Source organism: Heterodontus francisci, chromosome 11 (assembly GCF_036365525.1).
Source record: "Heterodontus francisci isolate sHetFra1 chromosome 11, sHetFra1.hap1, whole genome shotgun sequence".
NCBI lineage: Eukaryota > Metazoa > Chordata > Chondrichthyes > Heterodontiformes > Heterodontidae > Heterodontus > Heterodontus francisci.
In genome coordinates, this window is record NC_090381.1 from 11,762,979 (window position 1) to 11,790,959 (window position 27,981).

Genomic DNA, 27,981 nt, shown 5'->3' on the forward strand with positions numbered 1-27,981 from the left:
TATGTGCCAACTTTATTGTATCTAATGTGTGAACATGGTGTTGCATCTCATGTGTGAACACTGTGCTGCATCTAATGAGTGAACACTGTGTTTTATTTAATGTGTGAACACTGTGTTGCAACTAATTTGTGAACACTGTGTTGTATCTAATGTGCGAACACTGTGTTGCATCTACTGTGTGAACACTATGCTGTATCTAATTTTTGAACACTGTGCTGTATCTAATGTTTGAACATTGTGTTGCATCTAATGGGCGAACACTGCATTGTATCTAATGTGTGAACACTGTGTTGTATCTAATGTGTGAACACTGTGTTGCATCTAATGTGTGAACACTGTGTTTTATCTAATGTGTGAACACTCTGTTGAAACTAAAGCGTGAACACTGTGTTGTATCGAATGTGTGAACCACTGTGTTGCATCCAGTGTGTGAAGACTGTGTTGCATCTAATGTGTGAACACTGTGTTTTATCTAATGTGTGAACACTCTGTTGAAACTAAAGCGTGAACATTGTGTTGCATCTAATGTGTGAACACTGTGTTGTATCTAATGTGTGAACACTGTGTTTCATCTAATGTGTGAACACTCTGTTGAAACTAATGTGTGAACCACTGTGTTGCATCTAATGTGAGAACACTGTATTGTATCTAATTTGTGAACACTGTGTTGTATCTAAAGTGCGAACACTGTGTTGCATCTACTGTGTGAACACAATGCTGCATCTAATTTTTGAACACTGTGCTGTATCTATTGTTTGATCACTGTGTTGCATCGAATGTGTGAACATTGTGTTGCATCTAATGTGCGAACACTTTTGCATCTGGTGTGTGAACTCTGTGTTGTATCTAATGTGTGAAAAATGTGTTGCATGGAATGTGTGAACACTATGTTGCCTCGAATGTGTGAACACAGTGTTGTGTCTAATGTGTGAACACTGTGCTGTATCTAATGTGTGAACACTGTGTTTTATCTAATGTGTGAACATTGTGTTGTGACTAATGTGTGAACACCGTGTTGCATCTAATGTGTGAACACTGTGTTCAATCTAATGTGAGAACACTGTGTTGCATCGAATGAGTGAACACTGTGTTTTATCAAATGTGTGAACACTGTATTGCAACTAATGTGTGAACACATTGTTGTATCTAATGTGTGAACACTGTGTTGCATCTAATGTGTGAACACTGCGCTGTATCTCTTATTTGATCACTGTATTGTATCGAATGTGTGAACACTGTGTTGTATCTAATGTGTGAATACTGTGTTGCATCCAGTGTGTGAAGACTGTGTTGCATCTAATGTGTGAACACTGTGTTTTATCTAATGTGTGAACACTGTATTGCAACTAATGTGTGAACACTTTGTTGTATCTAATGTGTGAACACTGTGTTGTATCTAATGTGTGAACACTGTGTTGCATCTAATGTGTGAACACTGCGCTGTATCTATTGTTTGATCACTGTATTGTATCGAACGTGTGAACACTGTGTTTTATCTAATGTGTGAACACTGTGTTGCATCTAATGTGTGAACACTGCGCTGTATCTATTGTTTGATCACTGTATTGTATCAAATGTGTGAACACTGTGTTGCATCTAATGTGTGAACACCATGCTGCATCCAATGTGAGAACACTGTGTTGCATCTCATGAGTGAACACTGTGTTTTAGCAAATGTGTGAACACTGTATTGCAACTAATGTGTGAACACTTTGTTGTATCTAATGTGTGAACACTCTGTTGCATCTAATGTGTGAACACTGCGCTGTATCTATTGTTTGATCACTGTAATGTATCGAATGTGTGAAGACTGTGTTGCATCTAATGTGTGAACACTCTTTTTTGATGTAATGTGTGAACACGGTGCAGTACCTAATGTTTGATCACTGTGTTGCATCTAATGTGGGAACACTGTATTGTATCTAATGTGTGAACACTGTTGTATCTAATGTGTGAACACTGTGTTATATCAAATGTTTGAACACTGTGTTGCATCCAGAGTCTGAAGACTGTGTTGCATCTAATGTGTGAACACTGTGTTTTATCTAATGCGTGAACACGGTGCTGTATCTAATGTTTGATCACTGTGTTGCATCCAATGTGAGAACACTGTGTTGCATCTAATGTGTGAACACTGTCTTTTATCTAATGTGTGAACACTCTGTTGAATCTAATGTGTGAACACTGTGTTGTATCGAATGTGTGAACACTGTGTTGCTCCTAATATGTGAACACTGTGTTGGATCTGAAGTGTGAACACTGCTTTGCACCTAAAAAGGGAACACTATGCTGTATCCAATATGAGAACACTGTGTTGCACCTAATATGTGCCAACGTTATTGTATCCAATGTGTGAACACTTTGTTGCATCTAATGTGTGAACACTGTGTTGCTACTAATGTGTGAACACGGTGTTTTATCTAATGTGTGAACACTGTGCTGCATCTAATGAGTGAACACTGTGTTTTATTTAATGTGTGAATACTGTGTTGCAACTAATTTGTGAACACAGTGTCGCATCTAATTTGTGAACACTGTGTTGCAACTAATGTGTGAAAACTGCGTTGCATGTAATGTGTGAACACTGTGTTGCATCTAATGTGTGAACACTGTGTTGCAACTCATTTGTGAACACTGTGTTGCATCTAATGTTTGAACACTGTGTTGCATCCAATGTGTGAACACTGTGTTTTATCTAATGTGTGAACACTGTGTTGCATCTAATGTGTGAACACCGTGTTGTATCTAATGTGTGAACACTGTGTTATATCTAATGTGTGAACACTGAGTTGTATCTAATGTGTGAACACTGTATTCTATCTAATGTGTGAACACTGTGTTGCTTCTAATAAGTGAACACTGTTTTGTGAACACTGCTTTGCAACTAATATGTGAATACCATGCTGTGTTGAGTCTGTGAACACTGTTGTTTCTAATCTGTGAACACTGTGTTGTATCTAATGTATGAACACTGTGTTGCATCTAATGTCTGAACACTGTGTTGCATCTAATGTGTGAACACTGTGTTGGAACTAATGTTTGAACACTGTTTTGCATCTAATGAATGAACACTGCGTTGCATGTAATGTGTGAACACTGTGTTGCACTAATGTGTGAAACACTGTGTTGTATCTAATGAGTGTACACTGTGTTGCATCTAATGTGTGAACACTGTGTTCAATCTAATGTGAGAACACTGTGTTGCATCTAATGAATGAACACTGTGTTTTATCAAATGTGTGAACACTGTATTGCAACTAATGTGTGAACACTTTGTTGGATCTAATTTGTGAACACTGTGTTGCATCTAACGTGTGACCACTGCGCAGTATCTATTGTTTGATCACTGTATTGTATCGAATGTGTGAACACTATGTTGCCTCGAATGTGTGAACACAGTGTTGCGACTAATGTGTGAACACCGTGTTGCATCTAATGTGTGAACACTGTGTTCAATCTAATGTGAGAACACTGTGTTGCATCGAATGAGTGAACACTGTGTTTTATCAAATGTGTGAACACTGTATTGCAACTAATGTGTGAACACATTGTTGTATCTAATGTGTGAACACTGTGTTGCATCTAATGTGTGAACACTGCGCTGTATCTCTTATTTGATCACTGTATTGTATCGAATGTGTGAACACTGTGTTGTATCTAATGTGTGAATACTGTGTTGCATCCAGTGTGTGAAGACTGTGTTGCATCTAATGTGTGAACACTGTGTTTTATCTAATGTGTGAACACTGTATTGCAACTAATGTGTGAACACTTTCTTGTATCTAATGTGTGAACACTGTGTTGTATCTAATGTGTGAACACTGAGTTGCATCTAATGTGTGAACACTGCGCTGTATCTATTGTTTGATCACTGTATTGTATCGAACGTGTGAACACTGTGTTTTATCTAATGTGTGAACACTGTGTTGCATCTAATGTGTGAACACTGCGCTGTATCTATTGTTTGATCACTGTATTGTATCAAATGTGTGAACACTGTGTTGCATCTAATGTGTGAACACCATGCTGCATCCAATGTGAGAACACTGTGTTGCATCTCATGAGTGAACACTGTGTTTTAGCAAATGTGTGAACACTGTATTGCAACTAATGTGTGAAAACTTTGTTGTATCTAATGTGTGAACACTGTGTTGCATCTAATGTGCGAACACTGCGCTGTATCTATTGTTTGATCACTGTATTGTATCGAACGTGTGAACACTGTGTTTTATCCAATGTGTGAACACTGTGTTGCATCTAATGTGTGAACACTGCGCTGTATCTATTGTTTGATCACTGTATTGTATCAAATGTGTGAACACTGTGTTGCATCTAATGTGTGAACACCATGCTGCATCCAATGTGAGAACACTGTGTTGCATCTCATGAGTGAACACTGTGTTTTAGCAAATGTGTGAACACTGTATTGCAACTAATGTGTGAACACTTTGTTGTATCTAATGTGTGAACACTGTGTTGCATCTAATGTGCGAACACTGCGCTGTATCTATTGTTTGATCACTGTATTGTATCGAATGTGTGAACACTGTGTTATATCAAATGTTTGAACACTGTGTTGCATCCAGAGTCTGAAGACTGTGTTGCATCTAATGTCTGAAAACTGTGTTTTATCTAATGCGTGAACACGGTGCTGTATCTAATGTTTGATCACTGTGTTGCATCCAATGTGAGAACACTGTGTTGCATCTAATGTGTGAACACTGTCTTTTATCTAATGTGTGAACACTCTGTTGAATCTAATGTGTGAACACTGTGTTGTATCGAATGTGTGAACACTGTGTTGCTCCTAATATGTGAACACTGTGTTGGATCTGAAGTGTGAACACTTCTTTGCACCTAAAAAGGGAACACTATGCTGTATCCAATATGAGAACACTGTGTTGCACCTAATATGTGCCAACGTTATTGTATCCAATGTGTGAACACTTTGTTACATCTAATGTGTGAACACTGTGTTGCTACTAATGTGTGAACACGGTGTTTTATCTAATGTGTGAACACTGTGCTGCATCTAATGAGTGAACACTGTGTTTTATTTAATGTGTGAACACTGTGTTGCAACTAATTTGTGAACACAGTGTCGCATCTAATTTGTGAACACTGTGTTGCAACTAATGTGTGAAAACTGCGTTGCATGTAATGTGTGAACACTGTGTTGCATCTAATGTGTGAACACTGTGTTGCAACTCATTTGTGAACACTGTGTTGCATCTAATGTTTGAACACTGTGTTGCATCCAATGTGTGAACACTGTGTTTTATCTAATGTGTGAACACTGTGTTGCATCTAATGTGTGAACACCGTGTTGTATCTAATGTGTGAACACTGTGTTATATCTAATGTGTGAACACTGAGTTGTATCTAATGTGTGAACACTGTATTCTATCTAATGTGTGAACACTGTGTTGCTTCTAATAAGTGAACACTGTTTTGTGAACACTGCTTTGCAACTAATATGTGAATACCATGCTGTGTTGAGTCTGTGAACACTGTTGTTTCTAATCTGTGAACACTGTGTTGTATCTAATGTATGAACACTGTGTTGCATCTAATGTCTGAACACTGTGTTGCATCTAATGTGTGAACACTGTGTTGGAACTAATGTTTGAACACTGTTTTGCATCTAATGAATGAACACTGCATTGCATGTAATGTGTGAACACTGTGTTGCACTAATGTGTGAAACACTGTGTTGTATCTAATGAGTGTACACTGTGTTGCATCTAATGTGTGAACACTGTGTTCAATCTAATGTGAGAACACTGTGTTGCATCTAATGAATGAACACCGTGTTGTATCTAATGTGTGAACACTGTGTTATATCTAATGTGTGAACACTGAGTTGTATCTAATGTGTGAACACTGTATTCTATCTAATGAGTGAACACAGTGTTGCTTCTAATAAGTGAACACTGTTTTGTTTCTGATGTGTGAACACTGCTTTGCAACTAATATGTGAATACCATGCTGTGTTGAGTCTGTGAACACTGTTGTTTCTAATCTGTGAACACTGTGTTGTATCTAATGTATGAACACTGTGTTGCATCTAATGTGGGAACACTGTGTTGCAACTAATGTGTGAACACTGTGTTGCATCTAATGTGTGAAATACTGTGTTGTATCTAATGAGTGTACACTGTGTTGCATCTAATGTGTGAACACTGTGTTCAATCTAATGTGAGAACACTGTGTTGCATCTAATGAGTGAACACTGTGTTTTATCAAATGTGTGAACACTGTATTGCAACTAATGTGTGAACACTTTGTTGGATCTAATTTGTGAACACTGTGTTGCATCTAATGTGTGACCACTGCGCAGTAGCTATTGTTTGATCACTGTATTGTATCGAATGTGTGAACACTGTGTTGTATCAAATGTGTGAACACTGTGTTGCATCCAGTGTGTGAAGACTGTGTTGCATCTAATATGTGAACACTGTGTTTTATCTAATGTGTGAACACTGTGTTGCATCCAGTGTGTGAACACTGCGCTGTATCTATTGTTTGATGACTGTATTGTATCGAATGTGTGAACACTGTGTTGTATCTAATGTGTGAACACTGTGTTTTATCAAATGTGTGAACACTGTATTGCAACTAATGTGTGAACACGTTGTTGTATCTAATGTGTGAACACTGTGTTGCATCCAATGTGTGAACACTGCGCTGTATCTATTGCTTGATCACTGTATTGTATCGAATGTGTGAACACTGTGTTGTATCTAATGTGTGAACACTGTGTTGCATCTATTGTTTGATCACTGTATTGTATCGAATATGTGAAAACTGTGTTGTATCTAATATGTGAACTCTGTGTTTTATCTAATGTGTGAACACGGTGCTGTATCTAATGTTTGATCACTGTGTTGCATCTAATTTGAGAGCACTGTATTGTATCTAATGTGTGAACACTGTGTTGTATCCAATGTGTGAACACTGTGTTGCATCTAATGAGTGAACACTGTCTTTTATCTAATGTGTGAACACTCAGTTGAAACTAATGTGTGAACACTGTATTGTATCTAATGTGTGAACACTGTGTTGCTCCTAATATGTGAACACTGTGTTGTATCTGATGTGTGAACACTGCTTTGCACCTAATAAGGGAACACTATGCTGTATCCAATATGAGAACACTGTGTTGCACCTAATATGTGCCAACTTTATTGTATCGAATGTGTGAACACTTTGTTGCATCTAATGTGTGAACACTGTGTTGCTACGAAAGTGTGAACATGGTGTTGTTACTAATGTGTGAACACTGTGCTGCATCTAATGAGTGAACACTGTGTTTTATTTAATGTGTGAACACTGTGTTGCAACTAGTTTGTGAACACAGTGTCGCATCTAATTTGTGAACACTGTGTTGCAACTAATGTGTGAAAACTGCGTTGCATGTAATGTGTGAACACTGTGTTGCATCTAATGTGTGAACACTGTGTTGCAACTCATTTGTGAACACTGTGTTGCATCTAATGTTTGAACACTGTGTTGCATCCAATGTGTGAACACTGTGTTTTATCTAATGTGTGAACACTGTGTTGCATCTAATGTGTGAACACCGTGTTGCATCCAATGTGTGAACACTGTGTTTTATCTAATGTGTGAACACTGTGTTGCATCTAATGTGTGAACACCGTGTTGTATCTAATGTGTGAATACTGTGTTATATCTAATGTGTGAACACTGAGTTGTATCTAATGTGTGAACACTGTATTCTATCTGATGTGTGAACACTGTGTTGCTTCTAATAAGTGAACACTGTTTTGTGAACACTGCTTTGCAACTAATATGTGAATACCATGCTGTGTTGAGTCTGTGAACACTGTTGTTTCTAATCTGTGAACACTGTGTTGTATCTAATGTATGAACACTGTGTTGCATCTAATGTCTGAACACTGTGTTGCATCTAATGTGTGAACACTGTGTTGGAACTAATGTTTGAACACTGTTTTGCATCTAATGAATGAACACTGCGTTGCATGTAATGTGTGAACACTGTGTTGCACTAATGTGTGAAACACTGTGTTGTATCTAATGAGTGTACACTGTGTTGCATCTAATGTGTGAACACTGTGTTCAATCTAATGTGAGAACACTGTGTTGCATCTAATGAATGAACACTGTGTTTTATCAAATGTGTGAACACTGTATTGCAACTAATGTGTGAACACTTTGTTGGATCTAATTTGTGAACACTGTGTTGCATCTAATGTGTGACCACTGCGCAGTATCTATTGTTTGATCACTGTATTGTATCGAATGTGTGAACACTGTGTTGCATCCAGTGTGTGAAGACTGTGTTGCATGGAATGTGTGAACACTATGTTGTTTCGAATGTGTGAACACAGTGTTGCGACTAATGTGTGAACACCGTGTTGCATCTAATGTGTGAACACTGTGTTCAATCTAATGTGAGAACACTGTGTTGCATCGAATGAGTGAACACTGTGTTTTATCAAATGTGTGAACACTGTATTGCAACTAATGTGTGAACACATTGTTGTATCTAATGTGTGAACACTGTGTTGCATCTAATGTGTGAACACTGCGCTGTATCTCTTATTTGATCACTGTATTGTATCGAATGTGTGAACACTGTGTTGTATCTAATGTGTGAATACTGTGTTGCATCCAGTGTGTGAAGACTGTGTTGCATCTAATGTGTGAACACTGTGTTTTATCTAATGTGTGAACACTGTATTGCAACTAATGTGTGAACACTTTGTTGTATCTAATGTGTGAACACTGTGTTGTATCTAATGTGTGAACACTGTGTTGCATCTAATGTGTGAACACTGCGCTGTATCTATTGTTTGATCACTGTATTGTATCGAACGTGTGAACACTGTGTTTTATCTAATGTGTGAACACTGTGTTGCATCTAATGTGTGAACACTGCGCTGTATCTATTGTTTGATCACTGTATTGTATCAAATGTGTGAACACTGTGTTGCATCTAATGTGTGAACACCATGCTGCATCCAATGTGAGAACACTGTGTTGCATCTCAAGAGTGAACACTGTGTTTTAGAAAATGTGTGAACACTGTATTGCAACTAATGTGTGAACACTTTGTTGTATCTAATGTGTGAACACTGTGTTGCATCTAATGTGCGAACACTGCGCTGTATCTATTGTTTGATCACTGTATTGTATCGAACGTGTGAACACTGTGTTTTATCCAATGTATGAACACTGTGTTGCATCTAATGTGTGAACACTGCGCTGTATCTATTGTTTGATCACTGTATTGTATCAAATGTGTGAACACTGTGTTGCATCTAATGTGTGAACACCATGCTGCATCCAATGTGAGAACACTGTGTTGCATCTCATGAGTGAACACTGTGTTTTAGCAAATGTGTGAACACTGTATTGCAACTAATGTGTGAACACTTTGTTGTAACAAATGTGTGAACACTGTGTTGCATCTAATGTGTGAACACCATGCTGCATCCAATGTGAGAACACTGTGTTGCATCTCATGAGTGAACACTGTGTTTTAGCAAATGTGTGAACACTGTATTGTAACTAATGTGTGAACACTGTGTTGTATCTAATGTGTGAACACTGTGTTGCATCTAATGTGCGAACACTGCGCTGTATCTATTGTTTGATCACTGTATTGTATCGAATGTGTGAACACTGTGTTATATCAAATGTTTGAACACTGTGTTGCATCCAGAGTCTGAAGACTGTGTTGCATCTAATGTGTGAAAACTGTGTTTTATCTAATGCGTGAACACGGTGCTGTATCTAATGTTTGATCACTGTGTTGCATCCAATGTGAGAACACTGTGTTGCATCTAATGTGTGAACACTGTCTTTTATCTAATGTGTGAACACTCTGTTGATTCTAATGTGTGAACACTGTGTTGTATCGAATGTGTGAACACTGTGTTGCTCCTAATATGTGAACACTGTGTTGGATCTGAAGTGAGAACACTGCTTTGCACCTAAAAAGGGAACACTATGCTGTATCCAATATGAGAACACTGTGTTGCACCTAATATGTGCCAACGTTATTGTATCCAATGTGTGAACACTTAGTTGCATCTAATGTGTGAACACTGTGTTGCTACTAATGTGTGAACACGGTATTTATCTAATGTGTGAACACTGTGCTGCATCTAATGAGTGAACACTGTGTTTTATTTAATGTGTGAACACTGTGTTGCAACTAATTTGTGAACACAGTGTCGCATCTAATTTGTGAACACTGTGTTGCAACTAATGTGTGAAAACTGCGTTGCATGTAATGTGTGAACACTGTGTTGCATCTAATGTGTGAACACTGTGTTGCAACTCATTTGTGAACACTGTGTTGCATCTAATGTTTGAACACTGTGTTGCATCCAATGTGTGAACACTGTGTTTTATCTAATGTGTGAACACTGTGTTGCATCTAATGTGTGAACACCGTGTTGTATCTAATGTGTGAACACTGTTATATCTAATGTGTGAACACTGAGTTGTATCTAATGTGTGAACACTGTATTCTATCTAATGTGTGAACACTGTGTTGCTTCTAATAAGTGAACACTGTTTTGTGAACACTGCTTTGCAACTAATATGTGAATACCATGCTGTGTTGAGTCTGTGAACACTGTTGTTTCTAATCTGTGAACACTGTGTTGTATCTAATGTATGAACACTGTGTTGCATCTAATGTCTGAACACTGTGTTGCATCTAATGTGTGAACACTGTGTTGGAACTAATGTTTGAACACTGTTTTGCATCTAATGAATGAACACTGCATTGCATGTAATGTGTGAACACTGTGTTGCACTAATGTGTGAAACACTGTGTTGTATCTAATGAGTGTACACTGTGTTGCATCTAATGTGTGAACACTGTGTTCAATCTAATGTGAGAACACTGTGTTGCATCTAATGAATGAACACTGTGTTTTATCAAATGTGTGAACACTGTATTGCAACTAATGTGTGAACACTTCGTTGGATCTAATTTGTGAACACTGTGTTGCATCTAATGTGTGACCACTGCGCAGTATCTATTGTTTGATCACTGTATTGTATCGAATGTGTGAACACTGTGTTGTATCAAATGTGTGAACACTGTGTTGCATCCAGTGTGTGAAGACTGTGTTGCATCTAATGTGTGAACACTGTGTTTTATCTAATGTGTGAACACTGTGTTGCATCTAATGTGTGAACACCGTGTTGTATCTAATGTGTGAACACTGTGTTATATCTAATGTGTGAACACTGAGTTGTATCTAATGTGTGAACACTGTATTCTATCTAATGTGTGAACACAGTGTTGCTTCTAATAAGTGAACACTGTTTTGTATCTGATGTGTGAACACTGCTTTGCAACTAATATGTGAATACCATGCTGTGTTGAGTCTGTGAACACTGTTGTTTCTAATCTGTGAACACTGTGTTGTATCTAATGTATGAACACTGTGTTGCATCTAATGTGGGAACACTGTGTTGCAACTAATGTGTGAACACTGTGTTGCATCTAATGTGTGAAATACTGTGTTGTATCTAATGAGTGTACACTGTGTTGCATCTAATGTGTGAACACTGTGTTCAATCTAATGTGAGAACACTGTGTTGCATCTAATGAGTGAACACTGTGTTTTATCAAATGTGTGAACACTGTATTGCAACTAATGTGTGAACACTTTGTTGGATCTAATTTGTGAACACTGTGTTGCATCTAATGTGTGACCACTGCGCAGTAGCTATTGTTTGATCACTGTATTGTATCGAATGTGTGAACACTGTGTTGTATCAAATGTGTGAACACTGTGTTGCATCCAGTGTGTGAAGACTGTGTTGCATCTAATATGTGAACACTGTGTTTTATCTAATGTGTGAACACTGTGTTGCATCTAATGTGTGAACACTGCGCTGTATCTATTGTTTGATGACTGTATTGTATCGAATGTGTGAACAATGTGTTGTATCTCATGTGTGAACACCGCGCTGCCTCCAATGTGAGAACACTGTGTTGCATCTAATGAGTGAACACTGTGTTTTATCAAATGTGTGAACACTGTATTGCAACTAATGTGTGAACACTTTGTTGTATCTAATGTGTGAACACTGTGTTGCATCCAATGTGTGAACACTGCGCTGTATCTATTGCTTGATCACTGTATTGTATCGAATATGTGAAAACTGTGTTGTATCTAATATGTGAACTCTGTGTTTTATCAAATGTGTGAACACTGTATTGCAACTAATGTGTGAACACTTCGTTGGATCTAATTTGTGAACACTGTGTTGCATCTAATGTGTGACCACAGCGCAGTAGCTATTGTTTGATCACTGTATTGTATCGAATGTGTGAACACTGTGTTGTATCAAATGTGTGAACACTGTGTTGCATCCAGTGTGTGAAGACTGTGTTGCATCTAATATGTGAACACTGTGTTTTATCTAATGTGTGAACACTGTGTTGCATCTAATGTGTGAACACTGCGCTGTATCTATTGTTTGATGACTGTATTGGATCGAATGTGTGAACATTGTGTTGTATCTAATGTGTGAACACCGCGCTGCCTCCAATGTGAGAACACTGTGTTGCATCTAATGAGTGAACACTGTGTTTTATCAAATGTGTGAACACTGTATTGCAACTAATGTGTGAACACTTTGTTGTATCTAATGTGTGAACACTGTGTTGCATCCAATGTGTGAACACTGCGCTGTATCTATTGCTTGATCACTGTATTGTATCGAATATGTGAAAACTGTGTTGTATCTAATATGTGAACTCTGTGTTTTATCTAATGTGTGAACACGGTGCTGTATCTAATGTTTGATCACTGTGTTGCATCTAATTTGTGAGCACTGTATTGTATCTAATGTGTGAACACTGTGTTGTATCTCATGTGTGAACACTGTGTTGCATCTAATTAGTGAACACTGTCTTTTATCTAATGTGTGAACACTCTGTTGAAACTAATGTGTGAACACTGTATTGTATCTAATGTGTGAACACTGTGTTGCTCCTAATATGTGAACACTGTGTTGTATCTGATGTGTGAACACTGCTTTGCACCTAATAAGGGAACACTATGCTGTATCCAATATGAGAACACTGTGTTGCACCTAATATGTGCCAACTTTATTGTATCGAATGTGTGAACACTTTGTTGCATCTAATGTGTGAACACTGTGTTGCTACGAAAGTGTGAACATGGTGTTGTTACTAATGTGTGAACACGGTGTTGCATCTCATGTGTGAACACTGTGCTGCATCTAATGAGTGAACACTGTGTATTATTTAATGTGTGAACACCGTGTTGCAACTAATTTGTGAACAATGTGTTGTATCTAATGTGTGAACACTGTGTTGCATCTAATGTGTGAAAACTCTGTTGAAACTAATGTGTGAACACTGTGTTGCACCTACTGAGTGAACACTATGCTGTATCTAATTTTTGAACACTGTGATGTATCTAATGTTTGATCACTGTGTTGTATCGAATGTGTGAACCACTGTGTTGCATCTAATGTGAGAACACTGTATTGTATCTAATGTGTGAACACTGTGTTGCATCTAATGTGTGAACAGTGTGTTTTATCTAATGTGTGAACACTCTGTTGAAACTAATGCGTGAACAGTGTGTTGTATCGAATGTGTGAACCACTGTGTTGCATCTAATGTGAGAACACTGTATTGTATCTAATGTGTGAACACTGTGTTGTATCTAATGTGTGAACACTGTGTTGCATCTAATGTGTGAACACTGTGTTTTATCTAATGTGTGAACACTCTGTTGAATGTAATGTGTGAACAATGTGGTGTATCGAATGTGTGAACACTGTGTTGCATCTAATGTGTGAACACTGTGTTGTATCTGATGTGTGAACACTGCTTTGCACCTAATAATTGAACACTATGCTGTATCCAATATGAGAACACTGTGTTGCACCTAATATGTGCCAACTTTACTGTATCTAATGTGTGAACACTTTGTTGCATCTAATGTGTGAACATGGTGTTGCTACTAATGTGTGAACACGGTGTTGCATCTCATGTGTGAGCAGTGTGCTGCATCTAATGAGTGAACACTCTGTTGCATCTGCTGTGTGAACACGATGCTGTATCTAGTTTTTGAACACTGTGCTGTATCTAATGTTTGATAACTGTGTTGCATCGAATGTGTGAACATTGTGTTGCATCTAATGTGTGAACACTTTGGATCTGGTGTGTGAACTCTGTGTTGTATCTAATGTGTGAAAAATGTGTTGCATGGAATGTGTGAACACTGTGTTGCCTCGAATGTGTGAACACAGTGTTGTGTCTAATGTGTGAACACTGTGTTTTATCTAATGTGTGAACACTGTGTTTTATCTAATGTGTGAACATTGTGTTGCGACAAATGTGTGAACACCGCGTTGCATCCAATGTGAGAACACTGTGTTGCATCTAATGAGTGAACACTGTGTTTTATCAAATGTGTGAACACTGTATTGCAACTAATGTGTGAACACTTTGTTGTATCTAATGTGTGAACACTGTGTTGCATCTAATGTGTGAACACTGTGCTGTATCTATTGTTTGATCATTGTATTGTATCATATGTGTGAACACTGTGTTGTATCTAATGTGTGAACACTGTGTTGCATCCAGTGTGTGAAGACTGTGTTGCATCTAATGTGTGAACACTGCGTTTTATCTAATGTGTGAACACGGTGCTGTATCTAACGTTTGATCACTGTGTTGCATCTAATGTGAGAACACTGTATTGTATCTAATGTGTGAACACTGTGTTGTATCTAATGTGTGAACACTGTGTTTTATCTAATGTGTGAACACTGTTGAAACTGATGTGTGAACACTGTGTTGTATCGAATGTGTGAACACTGTGTTGCATCGAATGTGAGAACACTGTATTGTATCTAATGTGTGAACACTGTGTTGTATCTAATGTGTGTACAAGGTGTTGCATCTAATGTGTGAACACTGTGTTTTATCTAATGTGTGAACACTCTGTTGAATCTAATGTGTGAACACTGTGTTGTATCGAATGTGTGAACACTGTTTTGCTCCTAATATGTGAACACTGTGTTGTATCTGATGTGTGAACACTGCTTTGCACCTAATAAGGGAACACTATGCTTTATCCAATAGGAGAACACTGTGTTGCACCTAATATGTTCCAACTTTGTTGTATCGATTGTGTGAACACTTTGTTGCATCTAATGTGTGAACACAATGTTTTATCTAATGTGTGAACACTGTGGTGCATCTAATGAGTGGACACTGTCTTTTATTTAATGTGTGAACACTGTGTTGCATCTAATGTGTGAACACTGTGTTGCAACTAATTTGTGAACACTGTGTTGTATCTAATGTGTGAACACTGTGTTGCAACTAATGTGTGAACACTGTGTTGTATCTAATGTGTGAACACTGTGTTGCAACTAATTTGTGAACACTGTGTTGTATCTAATGTTTGAACACTGTGTTGCATCCAATGTGTGAACACTGTGTTTTATCTTATGTGTGAACACTATGTTATATCTAATGTGTGAACACTGAGTTGTATCTAATGTGTGAACACTATGTTATATCTAATGTGTGAACACTGAGTTGTATCTAATGGCTGAACACTGTGTTGTGTCGAATGTGTGAACACTGTGTTGTGTGTAATGTGCAGAAACCTTTGCTGCAACTAATGTCTGAACACTGTGTTGCATCTAATGTGTGAACACTGTGTTCTATCTAATGTGAGAACACTGTGTTGTATTGAATGTGCGAACACTGTGCTGCATCTAATGAGTGAACACTGCGTTTTATTTAATGTGTGAACACTGTGTTGCAACTAATTTGTGAAAACTGTGTTGTATCTAATGTGTGAACACTGTGTTGCATCTCCTGTGTGAACACTATGCTGTATCTAATTTTTGAACACTGTGCTGTATCTAGTGTTTGATCCTTGTGTTGCATCTGATGTGCGAATACTTTTGCATCTGGTGTGTGAACTCTGTGTTGTATCTAATGTGTGAAAAATGTGTTGCATGGAATGTGTGAACACTGTGTTGCCTCGAATGTGTGAACACAGTGTTGTGTCTAATGTGTGAACACTGTGTTTTATCTAATGTGTGAACACTGTGTTTTATCTAATGTGTGAACTTTGAGTTGAGACTAATGTGTGAACAACGTGTTGCATCCAATGTGAGAACACTGTGTTGCATCTAATGAGTGAAAACTGTGTTTTATCAAATGTGTGAACACTGTGTTGCAACTAATGTGTGAACACTGCGCTGTATCCGTTGTTTGATCATTGTATTGTATCATATGTGTGAACACTGTGTTGTATCTAATGTGTGAACACTGTGTTGCATCCAGTGTGTGAAGACTGTGTTGCATCTAATGTGAGAACATTGTATTGTATCTAATGTGTGAACACTGTTGTATCTAATGTGTGAACACTGTGTTTTATCTAATGTGTGAACACTCTGTTGAAACTAATGTGTGAACACTGTGTTGTCTCGAATGTGTGAACACTGTGTTGCATCCAATGTGAGAACACTGTATTGTATCTAATGTGTGAACACTGTGTTGTATCTAATGTGTGAACAAGGTGTTGCATCTGATGTGTGAACACTGTGTTTTATCTAATGTGTGAACACTGTGTTTTATCTAATGTGTGAACACTCTGTTGAATCTAATGTGTGAACACGATACTGTATCTAATTTTTGAACACTGTGCTGTATCTAATGTTTGATAACTGTGTTGCATCGAATGTGTGAACATTGTGTTGCATCTAATGTGTGAACACTTTGGATCTGGTGTGTGAACTCTGTGTTGTATCTAATGTGTGAATAATGTGTTGCATGGAATGTGTGAACACTGTGTTGCCTCGAATGTGTGAACACAGTTTTGTGTCTAATGTGTGAACAGTGTGTTTTATCTAATGTGTGAACACTGTGTTTTATCTAATGTGTGAACATTGTGTTGCGACAAATGTGTGAACACCGCGTTGCATCCAATGTGAGAACACATGTTGCATCTAATGAGTGAACACTGTGTTTTATCAAATGTGTGAACACTGTATTGCAACTAATGTGTGAACACTTTGTTGTATCTAATGTGTGAACACTGTGTTGCATCTAATGTGTGAACACTGTGCTGTATCTATTGTTTGATCATTGTATTGTATCATATGTGTGAACACTGTGTTGTATCTAATGTGTGAACACTGTGTTGCATCCAGTGTGTGAAGACTGTGTTGCATCTAATGTGTGAACACTGCGTTTTATCTAATGTGTGAACACGGTGCTGTATCTAACGTTTGATCACTGTGTTGCATCTAATGTGTGAACACTGTATTGTATCTAATGTGTGAACACTGTGTTGTATCTAATGTGTGAACACTGTGTTTTATCTAATGTGTGAACACTGTTGAAACTGATGTGTGAACACTGTGTTGTATCGAATGTGTGAACACTGTGTTGCATCGAATGTGAGAACACTGTATTGTATCTAATGTGTGAACACTGTGTTGTATCTAATATGTGAACAAGGTGTTGCATCTAATGTGTGAACACTGTGTTTTATCTAATGTGTGAACACTCTGTTGAATCTAATGTGTGAACACTGTGTTGTATCGAATGTGTGAACACTGTTTTGCTCCTAATATGTGAACATTGTGTTGTATCTGATGTGTGAACACTGCTTTGCACCTAATAAGGGAACACTATGCTTTATCCAATAGGAGAACACTGTGTTGCACCTAATATGTGCCAACTTTGTTGTATCGATTGTGTGAACACTTTGTTGCATCTAATGTGTGAACACGGTGTTTTATCTAATGTGTGAACACTGTGGGGCATCTAATGAGTGGACACTGTCTTTTATTTAATGTGTGAACACTGTGTTGCATCTAATGTGTGAACACTGTGTTGCAACTAATTTGTGAACACTGTGTTGTATCTAATGTGTGAACACTGTGTTGCAACTAATGTGTGAACACTGTGTTGTATCTAATGTGTGAACACTGTGTTGCAACTAATTTGTGAACACTATGTTGTATCTAATGTTTGAACACTGTGTTGCATCCAATGTGTGAACACTGTGTTTTATCTAATGTGTGAACACTATGTTATATCTAATGTGTGAACACTGAGTTGTATCTAATGTGTGAACACTATGTTATATCTAATGTGTGAACACTGAGTTGTATCTAATGGCTGAACACTGTGTTGTGTCGAATGTGTGAACACTGTGTTGTGTGTAATGTGCAGAAACCTTTGCTGCAACTAATGTCTGAACACTGTGTTGCATCTAATGTGTGAACACTGTGTTCAATCTAATGTGAGAACACTGTGTTGTATTGAATGTGCGAACACTGTGCTGCATCTAATGAGTGAACACTGCGTTTTATTTAATGTGTGAACACTGTGTTGCAACTAATTTGTGAAAACTGTGTTGTATCTAATGTGTGAACACTGTGTTGCATCTCCTGTGTGAACACTATGCTGTATCTAATTTTTGAACACTGTGCTGTATCTAGTGTTTGATCCTTGTGTTGCATCTGATGTGCGAATACTTTTGCATCTGGTGTGTGAACTCTGTGTTGTATCTAATGTGTGAAAATTGTGTTGCATGGAATGTGTGAACACTGTGTTGCCTCGAATGTGTGAACACAGTGTTGTGTCTAATGTGTGAACACTGTGTTTTATCTAATGTGTGAACACTGTGTTTTATCTAATGTGTGAACTTTGAGTTGAGACTAATGTGTGAACAACGTGTTGCATCCAATGTGAGAACACTGTGTTGCATCTAATGAGTGAAAACTGTGTTTTATCAAATGTGTGAACACTGTGTTGCAACTAATGTGTGAACACTGCGCTGTATCCGTTGTTTGATCATTGTATTGTATCATATGTGTGAACACTGTGTTGTATCTAATGTGTGAACACTGTGTTGCATCCAGTGTGTGAAGACTGTGTTGCATCTAATGTGAGAACATTGTATTGTATCTAATGTGTGAACACTGTTGTATCTAATGTGTGAACACTGTGTTTTATCTAATGTGTGAACACTCTGTTGAAACTAATGTGTGAACACTGTGTTGTCTCGAATGTGTGAACCCTGTGTTGCATCCAATGTGAGAACACTGTATTGTATCTAATGTGTGAACACTGTGTTGTATCTAATGTGTGAACAGGTGTTGCATCTGATGTGTGAACACTGTGTTTTATCTAATGTGTGAACACTGTGTTTTATCTAATGTGTGAACACTCTGTTGAATCTAATGTGTGAACACGATGCTGTATCTAATTTTTGAACACTGTGCTGTATCTAATGTTTGATAACTGTGTTGCACCGAATGTGTGAACATTGTGTTGCATCTAATGTGTGAACACTTTGGATCTGGTGTGTGAACTCTGTGTTGTATCTAATGTGTGAATAATGTGTTGCATGGAATGTGTGAACACTGTGTTGCCTCGAATGTGTGAACACAGTTTTGTGTCTAATGTGTGAACAGTGTGTTTTATCTAATGTGTGAACACTGTGTTTTATCTAATGTGTGAACATTGTGTTGCGACAAATGTGTGAACACCGCGTTGCATCCAATGTGAGAACACATGTTGCATCTAATGAGTGAACACTGTGTTTTATCAAATGTGTGAACACTGTATTGCAACTAATGTGTGAACACTTTGTTGTATCTAATGTGTGAACACTGTGTTGCATCTAATGTGTGAACACTGTGCTGTATCTATTGTTTGATCATTGTATTGTATCATATGTGTGAACACTGTGTTGTATCTAATGTGTGAACACTGTGTTGCATCCAGTGTGTGAAGACTGTGTTGCATCTAATGTGTGAACACTGCGTTTTATCTAATGTGTGAACACGGTGCTGGATCTAACGTTTGATCACTGTGTTGCATCTAATGTGAGAACACTGTATTGTATCTAATGTGTGAACACTGTGTTTTATCTCATGTGTGAACAGTCTGTTTAAACTAATGTGTGAACACTGTGTTGTATCGAATGTGTGAACACTGTGTTGCATCTAATGTGAGAACACTGTATTGTATCTAATGTGTGAACACTGTGTTGTATCTAATGTGTGAACAAGGTGTTGCATCTAATGTGTGAACACTGTGTTTTATCTAATGTGTGAACGCTCTGTTGAATCTAATGTGTGAACACTGTGTTGTATCGAATGTGTGAACACTGTTTTGCTCCTAATATGTGAACACTGTGTTGTATCTGATGTGTGAACACTGCTTTGCACCTAATAAGGGAACACTATGCTGTATCCAATATGAGAACACTGTGTTGCACCTAATATGTGCCAACTTTGTTGTATCGATTGTGTGAGCACTTTGTTGCATCTAATGTGTGAACACTGTGTTGCTACTAATGTGTGAACACGGTGTTTTATCTAATGTGTGAACACTGTGGTGCATCTAATGAGTGGACACTGTCTTTTATTTAATATGTGAACACTGTGTTGCAACTAATGTGTGAACACTGTGTTGCATCTAATGTGTGAACACTGTGTTGCAACTAATTTGTGAACACTGTGTTGTATCTAATGTTTGAACACTGTGTTGCATCCAATGTGTGAACACTGTGTTGCATCGCATGTGTGTACACTGTGTTGTGTGTAATGTGCAGAAACCTTTGCTGCAAATAATGTCTGAACACTGTGTTGCATCTAATGTGTGAACACTGTGTTCAATCTAATGTGAGAACACTGTGTTGTATCTAATGTGTGAACACTGTGTTGCATCCAGTGTGTGAAGACTGTGTTGCATCTAATGTGTGAACACTGTGTTTTATCTAATGTGTGAACACGGTGTTGCATCTAATGTGTGAACACTGCGCTGTGTCTATTGTTTGATCACTGTATTGTATCGAATGTGTGAACACTGTGTTGTATCTAATGTGAGAACACTGTGTTGCATCGAATGAGTGAACACTGTGTTGTATCTGATGTGTGAACACTGTGTTGCATCTATTGTTTGATCACTGTATTGAATCGAATGTGCGAACACTGTGTTGTATCTAATGTGTGAACACCGTGCTGCATCCAATGTGAGAACACTGTGTTGCATCGAATGAGTGAACACTGTGTTGTATCTGATGTGTGAACACTGTGTTGCATCTATTGTTTGATCACTGTATTGTATCGAATGTGCGAACACTGTGTTGTATCTAATGTGTGAACACTGTGTTTTATCTAATGTGTGAACACGGTGCTGTATCTAATGTTTGATCACTGTGTTGCATCTAATGTGAGAACACTGTATTGTATCTAATGTGTGAACACTGTGTTGTATCGAATGTGTGAACACTGTGTTGCATCTTATGTGTGAACACTGTGTTGCATCTAATGTGTGAACACTCTGTTGAATCTAATGTGTGAACACAGTGTTGTATCTAATGTGTGAACACTGTGTTGCTCCTAATATGTGAACACTGTGTTGTATCTGATATGTGAACACTGCTTTGCACCTAATAAGGGAACACTATGCTCTATCCAATATGAGAACACTGTGTTGCACCTAATATGTGCCAACTTTATTGAATCTAATGTGTGAACACTTTGTTGCATCTAATGTGTGAACATTGTGTTGCTGCTAATGTGTGAACACGGTGTTGCATCTAATGAGTGAACACTGCGTTTTATTTAATGTGTGATCACTGTGTTGCAACTAATTTGTGAAAACTGTGCTGTATCTAATGTGTGAACACTGTGTTGCATCTACTGTGTGAACACTATGCTGTATCTAATTTTTGAACACTGTGCTTTATCTAGTGTTTGATCACTGTGTTGCATCGAATGTGTGAACATTGTGTTGCATCTAATGTGTGAAAAATGTGTTGCCTCGAATGTGTGAACACAGTGTTGTGTCCAATGTTTGAACACTGTGTTTTATCTAATGTGTGAACACTGTGTTTTATCTAATGTGTGAACTTTGAGTTGCAACTAATGTGTGAACACTGTGTTGCATCTAATGAGTGAAAACTGTGTTTTATCTAATGTGTGAACACTGTGTTGCAACGAATGTGAGAACACTTTGTTGTATCTGATGTGTGAAACTGTGTTGCATCTAATGTGTGAACACTGCGCTGTTTCTATTGTTTGATCATTGTATTGTATCATATGTGTGAACACGGTGTTGTATCTAATGTGTGAACACTGTGTTGCATCCAGTGTGTGAAGACTGTGTTGCATCTAATGTGAGAACATTGTATTGTATCTAATGTGTGAACACTGTTGTATATAATGTGTGAACACTGTGTTTTATCTAATGTGTGAACACTCTGTTGAAACTAATGTGTGAACACTGTGTTGTCTCGAATGTGTGAACACTGTGTTGCATCTAATGTGAGAACACTGTATTGTATCTAATGTGTGAACACTGTGTTGTATCTAATGTGTGAACAAGGTGTTGCAACTGATGTGTGAACACTGTGTTTTATCTAATGTGTGAACACTGTGTTTTATCTAATGTGTGAACACTCTGTTGAATCTAATGTGTGAACACTGTTGTATCGAATGTGTGAACACTGTGTTGCTCCCAATATGTGAACAGTGTGTTGTATCTGATGTGTGAACACTGCTTTGCACCTAATAAGGGAACACTATGCTTTATCCAATAGGAGAACACTGTGTTGCACATAATATGTGCCAACTTTGTTGTATCGAATGTGTGAACACTTTGTTGCATCTAATGTGAGAACAATGTGTTGCTGCTAATGTGTGAACACGGTGTTTTATCTAATGTGTGAACACTGTGGTGCATCTAATGAGTGAATACTGTGTTTTATTTAATGTGTGAACACTGTGTTGCAATTAATTTGTGAACACTGTGTTGTATCTAATGTGGGCACACTGTGTTGCAACTAATGTGTGAACACTCCGTTGCATGTAATGTGTGAACACTGTGTTGCATCGCATGTGTGAACACTGCGTTGTGTGTAATGTACGAAAACCTTTGTTGCAACTAATGTGTGAACACTGTGTTGCATCTAATGTGTGAACACTGCGTTGCAACTAATTTGTGAACACTGTGTTGTACCTAATGTTTGAACACTGTGTTGCATCCAATGTGTGAACACTGTGTTTTATCTAATGTCTGAACACTGTGTTGCATCTAATGTGTGAACACTGTGTTCAATCTAATGTGAGAACACTGTGTTGTATCTAATGTGTGAACACTGTGTTGCATCCAGTGTGTGAAGACTGTGCTGCATCTAATGTGTGAACACTGTGTTTTATCCAATGTGTGAACACTGTGTTATATCTAATGTGTGAACACTGTGTTGCATCCAATGTGTGAACACTGTGTTTTATCTAATGTGTGAACACTGTGTTATATCTAATGTGTGAACACTGTGTTTTATCTAATGTGTGAACACTGTGTTGTATCTAATGTGTGAACACTGTGTTATATCTAATGTGTGAACACTGAGTTGTATCTAATGTGTGAACACTGTGTTTTATCTAATGTGTGAACACTGTGTTGTATCTAATGTGTGAACACTGTGTTGCATCTAATGTGTGAACACTGTGTTGTATCTAATGTGTGAACACTGTGTTATATCTAATGTGTGAACACTGAGTTGTATCTAATGTGTGAACACTGTGTTTTATCTAATGTGTGAACACTGTGTTGTATCTAATGTGTGAACACTGAGTTGTATCTAATGTGTGAACACTGTGTTTTATCTAATGTGTGAACACTGTGTTGTATCTAATGTGTGAACACTGTGTTGTATGTAATGTGTGAACACTGTGTTTTATCTAATGTGTGAACACTGTGTTGTATCTAATGTGTGAACACTGTGTTGTATCTAATGTGTGAACACTGTGTTATATCTAATGTGTGAACATTGTGTTGCATCTAATTTGCGAACACTTTTGCATCTGGTGTGTGAACACTGTGTTGTATCTAATGTGAGAAAAATGTGTTGCATGGAATGTGTGAACACTGTGTTGCCTCGAATGTGTGAACACAGTTTTGTGTCTAATGTGTGAACACTGTGTTTTATCTAATGTGTCAACACTGTGTTTTATCTAATGTGTGAACACTGTATTGCAACTAATGTGTGAACACTTTGTTGTATCTAATGTGTGAACACTGTGTTGCATCTAATGTGTGAACACTGCGCTGTATCTATTGTTTGATCACTGTATTGTATCGAATGAGTGAACACTGTGCTGCATCTAATGAGTGAACACTGTGTATTATTTAATGTTTGAACACTGTGTTGCAACTAATTTGTGAACACTGTGTTGTATCTAATGTGTGAACACTGTGTTGCACCTCCTGTGTGAACACTATGCTGTATCTAATTTTTGAAAACTGTGCTGTATCTAATGTTTGATCACTGTGTTGCATCGAATGTGTGAACATTGTGTTGCATCTAATGTGCGAACACTGTATTGTATCTAATGTGTGAACACTGTGTTTTATCCAATGTGTGAACACTCTGTTGAATCTAATGCGTGAACACTGTGTTGCATCGAATGTGTGAACCACTGTGTTGCATCTAATGTGAGAACACTGTATTGTATCTAATGTGTGAACACTGTGTTGTATCTAATGTGTGAACACTGTGTTGCATCTAATGTGTGAACACTGTGTTGCATCTAATGTGTGAACACTGTGTTGCATCTAATGTGTGAACACTCTGTTGAATCGAATGTATGAACAATGTGTTGTATCGAATGTGTGAACGCTGTGTTGCTCCTAATATGTGAACAATGTGTTGGATCTTTTGTGTGAACACTGCTTTGCACCTAATAAGGGAACACTATGCTGTATCCAATATGAGAACACTGTGTTGCACCTAATATGCGCCAACTTTACTGTATCTAATGTGTGAACACTTCGTTGCATCTAATGTGTGAACATAGTGTTGCTACGAATGTGTGAACATGGTGTTGCATCTCATGTGTGAACACTGTGCTTCATCTAATGAGTGAACACTCTGTTGTATCTAATGTGTGAACACTGCGTTGTGTGTAATGTGCGAAAACCTTTGTTGCAACTAATGTGTGAACACGGTGTTGCATCTCATGTGTGAACACTGTGTTGCATCTAATGTGTGAACACTGTGTTGCAACTAAATTGTGAACACTGTGTTGTATCTAATGTGTGAACAAGGTGTTGCAACTGATGTGTGAACACTGTGTTTTATCTAATGTGTGAACACTGTGTATTATTTAATGTGTGAACACTGTGTTGCAACTAATTTGTGAACACTGTGTTGTATCTAATGTTTGATCACTGTGTTGCATCGAATGTGTGAACATTGTGTTGCATCTAATGTGCGAACACTGTGTTGTATCTAATGTGTGAACACTGCGTTGCATCTAATGTATGAACACTGTGTTTTATCCAATGTGTGAACACTCTGTTGAAACTAATGCGTGAACACTGTGTTGTATCGAATGTGTGAACCACTGTGTTGCATCTAATGTGAGAACACTGTATTGTATCGAATGTGTGAAAACTGTGTTGTATCGAATGTGTGAAAACTGTGTTGAATCTAATGTGTGAACACTCTGTTGAATCTAATGTGTGAACAATGTGTTGTATCGAATGTGTGAACACTGTGTTGCTCCTAATATGTGAACACTGTGTTGTATCTGATGTGTGAACACTGCTTTGCACCTAATAAGGGAACACTATGCTGTATTCAACATGAGAACACTGTGTAGCACCTAATATGCGCCAACTTTACTGTATCTAATGTGTGAACACTTTGTTGCATCTAATGTGTGAACATTGTGTTGCTACGAATGTGTGAACACGGTATTGCATCTCATGTGTGAACACTGTGCTTCATCTAATGAGTGAACACTCTGTTGTATCTAATGTGTGAACACTGCGTTGTGTGTAATGTGCGAGAACCTTTGTTGCAACTAATGTGTGAACACTGTGTTGCATCTAATGTGTGAACACTGTGTTGTAACTAAATTGTGAACACTGTGTTGTATCTAATGTTTGAACACTGTGTTGCATCCAATGTGTGAACACTGTGTTTTATCTAATGTGTGAACACTGTGTTGTATCTAATGTGTGAACACTGTGTTGTATCTAATGTGTGAACACTGTGTTATATCTAATGTGTGAACACTGAGTTGTATCTAATGTGTGAACACTGTGTTTTATCTAATGTGTGAACACTGTGTTGTATCTAATGTGTGAACACTGTGTTATATCTAATGTGTGAACACTGAGTTGTATCTAATGTGTGAACACTGTGTTTTATCTAATGTGTGAACACTGAGTTGTATCTAATGTGTGAACACTGTGTTTTATCTAATGTGTGAACACTGTGTTATATCTAATGTGTGAACACTGTGTTATATCTAATGTGTGAACACTGAGTTGTATCTAATGTCTGAACACTGTGCTGTATCTATTGTTTGATCACTGTATTGTATCGAATGTGTGAACACTGTGTTTTATCTAATGTGTGAACACTGTGTTGCATCCAGTGTGTGAACACTGTGTTGTATCTAATGTGTGAACACTGTGTTATATCTAATGTGTGAACACTGTGTTGCATCTAATGTGTGAACACTGTGCTGTATCTATTGTTTGATCACTGTATTGTATCGAACGTGTGAACATTGTGTTGCATCTAATTTGCGAACACTTTTGCATCTGGTGTGTGAACTCTGTGTTGTATCTAATGTGAGAAAAATATGTTGCATGGAATGTGTGAACACTGTGTTGCCTCGAATGTGTGAACACAGTTTTGTGTCTAATGTGTGAACACTGTGTTTTATCTAATGTGTCAACACTGTGTTTTATCTAATGTGTGAACACTGTATTGCAACTAATGTGTGAACACTTTGTTGTATCTAATGTGTGAACACTGTGTTGCATCTAATGTGTGATCATTGTGTTGCAACTAATGTGTGAACACCATGTTGCATCCAATGTGAGAACACTGTGTTGCATCTTGTGAGTGAACACTGTGTTTTATCAAATGTGTGAACACTGTATTGCAACTAATGTGTGAACACTTTGTTGTATCTAATGTGTGAACACTGTGTTGCATCTAATGTGTGAACACTGCGCTGTATCTATTGTTTGATCACTGTATTGTATCGAATGAGTGAACACTGAGTTGCATCTCATGTGCGAACACTGTGTTGCACCTACTGTGTGAACACTGTGCTGCATCTAATGAGTGAACACTGTGTATTATTTAATGTGTGAACACTGTGTTGCAACTAATTTGTGAACACTGTGTTGTATCTAATGTGTGAACACTGTGTTGCACCTACTGTGTGAACACTATGCTGTATCTAATTTTTGAAAACTGTGCTGTATCTAATGTTTGATCACTGTGTTGCATCGAATGTGTGAACATTGTGTTGCATCTAATGTGCGAACACTGTATTGTATCTAATGTGTGAACACTGTGTTTTATCCAATGTGTGAACACTCTGTTGAAACTAATGCGTGAACACTGTGTTGTATCGAATGTGTGAACCACTGTGTTGCATCTAATGTGAGAACACTGTATTGTATCTAATGTGTGAACACTGTGTTGTATCTAATGTGTGAACACTGTGTTGCATCTAATGTGTGAACACTGTGTTGCATCTAATGTGTGAACACTCTGTTGAATCGAATGTATGAACAATGTGTTGTATCGAATGTGTGAACGCTGTGTTGCTCCTAATATGTGAACACTGTGTTGGATCTGATGTGTGAACACTGCTTTGCACCTAATAAGGGAACACTATGCTGTATCCAATATGAGAACACTGTGTTGCACCTAATATGCGCCAACATTACTGTATCTAATGTGTGAACACTTTGTTGCATCTAATGTGTGAACATAGTGTTGCTACGAATGTGTGAACATGGTGTTGCATCTCATGTGTGAACACTGTGCTTCATCTAATGAGTGAACACTCTGTTGCATCTAATGTGTGAACACTGCGTTTTGTGCAATGTGTGAAAAC